At 47.4% G+C, this 5,957-nt stretch overlaps 1 pseudogene; it reads left to right on the forward strand.

Moving 5' to 3' along the window:
* Nucleotides 1-4,184: 4,184 nt before the first annotated feature.
* Nucleotides 4,185-5,474, forward strand: LOC142494690 (protein FAM200C-like; annotated as a pseudogene).
* Nucleotides 5,475-5,957: the final 483 nt, after the last annotated feature.

Genomic DNA, 5,957 nt, shown 5'->3' on the forward strand with positions numbered 1-5,957 from the left:
AGGGTGACACAGGGAGAGGGAGAGAGGGCGACACAGGGAGAGGGAGAGAGGATGACACAGGGAGAGGGAGAGAGGGTGACACAGGGGGAGGGTGACACAGGCGGAGGGTGACACAGGGGGAGGGTGACACAGGGAGAGGGGAGGGTGACACAGGGAGAGGGAGGGTGACACAGGGAGAGGGAGGGTGACACAGGGAGAGGGAGGGTGACACAGGGAGAGGGAGAGGGTGGGTGACACAGGGAGAGGGAGAGGGTGGGTGACACAGGGAGAGGGTGACAGAGGGAGAGGGTGGGTGACACGGAGAGGGAGGGTGACACAGGGAGAGGGAGGGTGACACAGGGAGAGCGCGAAGAAGAGAGTGCGACAGAGAGAGCAAAGAAGAGAGTGCGACAGAGAGCAAAGAAGAGAGTGCGACAGAGAGAGCAAAGAAGAGATTGCGACAGAGACAGCGAAGAAGAGAGTGCGACAGAGAGAGCGAAGAAGACAGTGCGACAGAGAGAGCGAAGAAGAGAGTGCGAAAGAGAGAGCGAAGAAGAGTGTGCGACAGAGAGAGCGAAGAAGAGAGTGCGACAGAGAGAGCGAAGAAGAGAGTGCGACAGAGAGAGCGAAGAAGAGAGTGCGACAGAGAGAGGGAGAGGGTGACAGAGAGAGGGAGAGAGGGCGACAGAGAGAGGGAGAGGGTGACACAGGGAAAGGGTGACACGAGAGGAGAAGGAGGGTGACAGGGAGAGGGAGGATGACAGGGAGAGGGTGACACAGGGAGAGGGTGACACAGGGAGAGGGAGAGGGTGATACAGGGAGAGGGAGAGGGTGACACAGGGAGAGGGAGGGTGACACAGGGAGAGGGGGAGGGTGACAGGGAGAGGGAGAGGGTGGGTGACACAGGGAGATGGAGGGTGACACAGGGAGAGGGATAGGGTGACACAGGGAGAGGGAGAAGGTGACACAGGGAGAGGGAGACACAGGGGGAGGGAGAGGGTGACACAGGGAGAGGGAGAGAGGGCGACACAGGGAGAGGGAGAGAGGATGACACAGGGAGAGGGAGAGAGGGTGACACAGGGGGAGGGTGACACAAGTGGAGGGTGACACAGGGGGAGGGTGACACAGGGAGAGGGGAGGGTGACACAGGGAGAGGGAGGGTGACACAGGGAGAGGGAGGGTGACACAGGGAGAGGGAGGGTGACACAGGGAGAGGGAGAGGGTGGGTGACACAGGGAGAGGGAGAGGGTGGGTGACACAGGGAGAGGGTGACAGAGGGAGAGGGTGGGTGACACAGGGAGAGGGTGACAGAGGGAGATGCTGGGTGACACAGGGAGAGGGAGGGTGACACAGGGAGAGGGAGAGAGGGTGACACACTCACAGACACACAGACACTCACACTCACTCAGACACACTCACTCAGACAAACTCACTCAGACAAACTCACACTCACAGTCTGTCACTCACACACACAAACACTCACCCGTAAGGCAGGGGGGTCGCACATGGCAGCGGGGGCCTCCGCATGGCAGGAGGGCCTCTGCAAGGCAGGGGGGGTCGCACATGGCAGCGGGGGCCTCCGCACGGCAGGAGGGCCTCTGCAAGGTGCCGCGCCCCCTCCAGAGGGGGATGCAGATGCCGCAGTATTCACTGATAGGATGTAGAAGGGCCGGTTAGGGGATTTCCCCTGCTTAGAGCAGGGAGAAGAGCCGATTAGGGGATTTCCCCTGCTAACAACTGAGCTGGCCATCAGGGGTTTCCTTAACAGCTGACAGATCGGCAGACTGTCCGTAGAGGCGGCACACCGACGCCATGTGGGGTGAGGGGGGGGTCAGGAGGCCGGGAGAGTTTGGGGTCACGGAGGCCAGAGAGATTTGGGTGAGGGGGGGGGGTGGCGGATGGCCCAATGCGAGGGGGGGCGGATGGCCTGATGCGAGGGGGTGGCGGATGGCCTGATGCGAGGGGGGAGCGGATGGCCCGATGTGAGGGGGGGGCGGATGGCCCGATGCGAGGGGGGGCGGATGGCCCGATGGGAGGGGGGGGGCGGATGGCCGATGGGAGGGGGGGCGGATGACCCGATGGGAGGGGGGGCGGATGGCCCGATGTGAGGGGGGGCGGATGGCCCGATGCGAGGGGGGGCGAATGGCCCGATGGGAGGGGGGGGCGGATGGCCCGATGGGAGGGGGGGGGCGGATGGCCCGATGGGAGGGGGGGCGGATGACCCGATGGGAGGGGGGGCCGATGGCCCTGCAGGGGCCTGAGGCAGACAGGCGTGGAAGGGGCTGGCTGCCGGAAGGGGAAGGAGTGGAAGCGCTGAGGAGGGGAAGTTGCTGAGAGGCGGGGGAGGAGCGAAGGCAGTGCTCAGAGAGCCGGAGGCGGGGTAATCTCCCCCAACAACATGAACCCGCCTCCGGCTTTTTTTTTTCTCCAGCGCGAGCGCAGGAAAATCAGCAGCGCGAGTGGGGGAAATTTAAAAAACACACGTGTGCTGCCTGGGCCAATATTTACTCGCCCGGGGGTTAAATCCACACGCCCCGGGCGTGTAAATGTATATAATTGTCGAACACTATATATATATATATATATATATATATCAATATATCAATACACAAACAGAAAAATTCAGCACTAAATCAACACAATTATAGCAAATACTGTATGAACTGTGAATAATCCATATATTGTCCAGATAACCAGAAACAAATGTAAACATGATATAATGGATGGAGTGGAATAGATCCCAGGGGTCTTAGCTGCTTCAGATGGAATGACCAGTTCCAGGAAGATTCTAATAGACAAAAAACTGAAACGCATGCCCCATAGTGTAATTCAATTTATTACAATAGTAGCTTTGGAGAAAACCATAAAAATGCACAGTCACAAGGGTAGTAGTTTAAAACTCAGTTTGTATAACCTGATACAGGTGGAGATCAGCACAGCACACCGTTAGTAGTCCTTGTGTGTAGCTGGAGCAGAGAGGGGAAAAAACTCAGTAGCAAACACACCACAGGGGCACAGATGAGAGTTGCAGAGTGATCTGTAGGTCTATCTACACAGCACTGGCGGTGGGCCCTTCCGTGCGTGTTGTTTGCTTATTTACAACTGACCAGGCTAGAGCCTAGAGCGAAACACCTTCCTCGCTTCAAGTTTCTGCCTCTGCATGGTGCTGAAATCTGGTGGAAAGTATCGGAATTTTTAGTAAACACGCCACCAGAGCTCTAGTCAGACCAGTACACCACATTTTGAGAAACTGTCGTCACCGCCTGTGTTTTTGTTTCTTCGTCATCTCTCAAGTTTTTGCTGGTAAGTCCTGAACATAATAGTATTGATTGTGGTATTTATTTTCCGGTTTTCTCGGTTACTGAACCTGTTAATTATGAAGTGAAATTTATATCTATATAAGTGTTATTTTTGTCGCTGCCAATATCCAATATTAACATTTCTAGGTTATATAAGGATATAAAGACTTTAAAAAATGAATTGAGAACTAATATCTAATAGGTAAACACATGTTCCAACGTTGATGTGTCACTTTTAACATTTAATGCAATCAAAAGTCTTAAAAGAAGAAGAAATCAAAACGGGGTGCCATAATAGCACCACCTCCTCTATTTATTTACTTTTACATTTTGGGGATGTTAATGATGCATATGCACTTATTTTGACATTATTTCAATAAAATGTCATTATTAAATTCTTTGTTTCAGAATAGAAATTGAGAAGCAGAAAAATGAAAGAAGAAATGTAGACAAAAGAGTTTGGAATATCTGATGTATGGATTTATACCAGCACCAACAAACCAGCAGCTGCCAATGTGCCTAATGTGCCTAATGTGTGAAAGGGTCTTTTCTAATGAGTCAATGAAGCCTTCCAGACTGATAGAACATTTGAAGAAGGCACATCCTGACAAGGCAGACAAGAACTTAACTTTTTTCAATCATTTCGTGACAAATTTTAAATGCGGACATCACTTAAGCATGTTTTGGAAAGCTTCACAACAAAACACTGATGTTTGCGTGCATAATACAACATTTCATTGTTGATTGCTAAGTCTGGAAAGCCACATACAATTGGGGAAGGACTCATGCTACCAGCAGTTAGTGAGGTTCTAAGTATTGTTTTGCATAAGTCCCCACACAACATAATTCAAATGATTCCTCTCAGCAACAATTCAGTGCAATGACACATAGATGAAATGGCTGAGAATGTGGAAGATTTGCAGCACACTAGTGACAACAGAATTTGTATTACAGTTGGATGAGTCCATTTTGCCAGGCAATGAATCCTTGCTTCTCGCTTGCAGTATGTGTTAATTATAAAAGATGAAAGTTTGGCTCAAGAGTTGTTATTTGCAAGGCCACTAAAAACATACTAAAGACGAGTTAATATTTTGTGTTGTTGAGCAGTTCTTCAAAGAAAATGAAATTATGCTTACTAACATGGTCGCTACCATGGGTGTGTTGCTCACTTGAAAAAAGCAGTGCCAAATATCTTTACCATTCACTACTGTATGTCATTCATTGCCTAAATCTTGTTGCAAAAAGCCTCAGTGATCGATTGCACAGTCATTACACACTGTCATTACTGCAGTGAATAAAATTAAAGCCCATGTTCTCAATGATCGACTGTTCCGGGAGCTCTGTGTTGAGAATGGTGAAGATTTTGAACGTTTGCTGCTTCATACTGAAGTTCATTGGCTATCAAAAGGCAACTGTGTGAGACACATTTACGATTTTTTTGACACTGTTGTAGAGTTTTTTGAAGGCACAAATGCTTTGCTCAGTGATAAACTCACAGAGATCAGGCCTTACATTGCGTATTTATCAGAACTATTTGCAAAGTTCAATGAAATTGAAATTGAAAAGTTCCTTGCAGTTGCTAGAAAATTAGGTCAATCTTATTTAAGCCAAATCTGTCGTATCTACGTTTATTTCAAAGTTAACTCTATTCAAGTACAATATAGGCCGTCACAAGGTATACCAAATTAAGAGTCTGTCTGAGCTAGAAGAGAAGGGTGGGATACATGATGATGATCTGCAAGTTTTTTGTGACCAATTGAATATGCTGCATGAAGATATGTCTGAGTGGTTTGAGGATCTTCTTTTGATGGAAATTCCAGACTGGGTGATAAATCAATTTCAGATACTGTGGAAGTTGTGGTAGCGGAGGAAGAACTAATTGAGCTACAAAATGACATTGAGCTGAAGTTACAGAAGGAAATTTCTGATCGCAATCCTGCACTATGGACAGCGGTTAAGAAGCTTCTTGTTGCATTTCCAACATCATATTTTGTGGAACGTGATTTTAGTGTGGTTATGAAACTTCTCTCCAAGCAAAGAAATCGACTCCAGATAAGTAAACGTGATTATTTAAGACTCCTGCTAAGTGACTTTAAACCAGACATGGAAAAACTGGTATCACTTTATCAAGCCTATCCATCGCATAAAGAATTTACTGATAATAGAAGTACTGTAGTTACTAAATGTGGTAACTAAGATTCTTGCTAAATGACTATCAGACTTTGAAAAGCTGGTATCACTGGATCAAGTTCATCAATGTTGTTGAATTAATTAAACTAAAAAGTTTTCATTGAATTTTGAATATATGTGCAATTAATTGTTAATGTTTGGAATGTTATTCTTATTATCTTCCTTAGTGGGTAATGCAAACCACTATTCTGAATAATGCTTGTTATAGTGTAGGGAGCACTGGGATGAGATTATGGAACCAAGGTGGCGGTGACCCGAAAACATTTGGAAATCGCTGGTATAATCTAAACAAACATTGTTCAACGCTACATTTAAACTTGTGTAAAAAGATTAGCTTATAGAATATAAATACGCTCAACCTTTTTCTGGTAAAATTATTTTTATTCCTATTTAATGTTACAATATTAGAACAAATAGATATTTAACATACTGTATTTATGCTAATATTTATCAAACTCTGATTGTGGGAATTCCATATATATATATTTA

This window comes from Ascaphus truei, chromosome 5 (assembly GCF_040206685.1).
Source record: "Ascaphus truei isolate aAscTru1 chromosome 5, aAscTru1.hap1, whole genome shotgun sequence".
Lineage (NCBI taxonomy): Eukaryota > Metazoa > Chordata > Amphibia > Anura > Ascaphidae > Ascaphus > Ascaphus truei.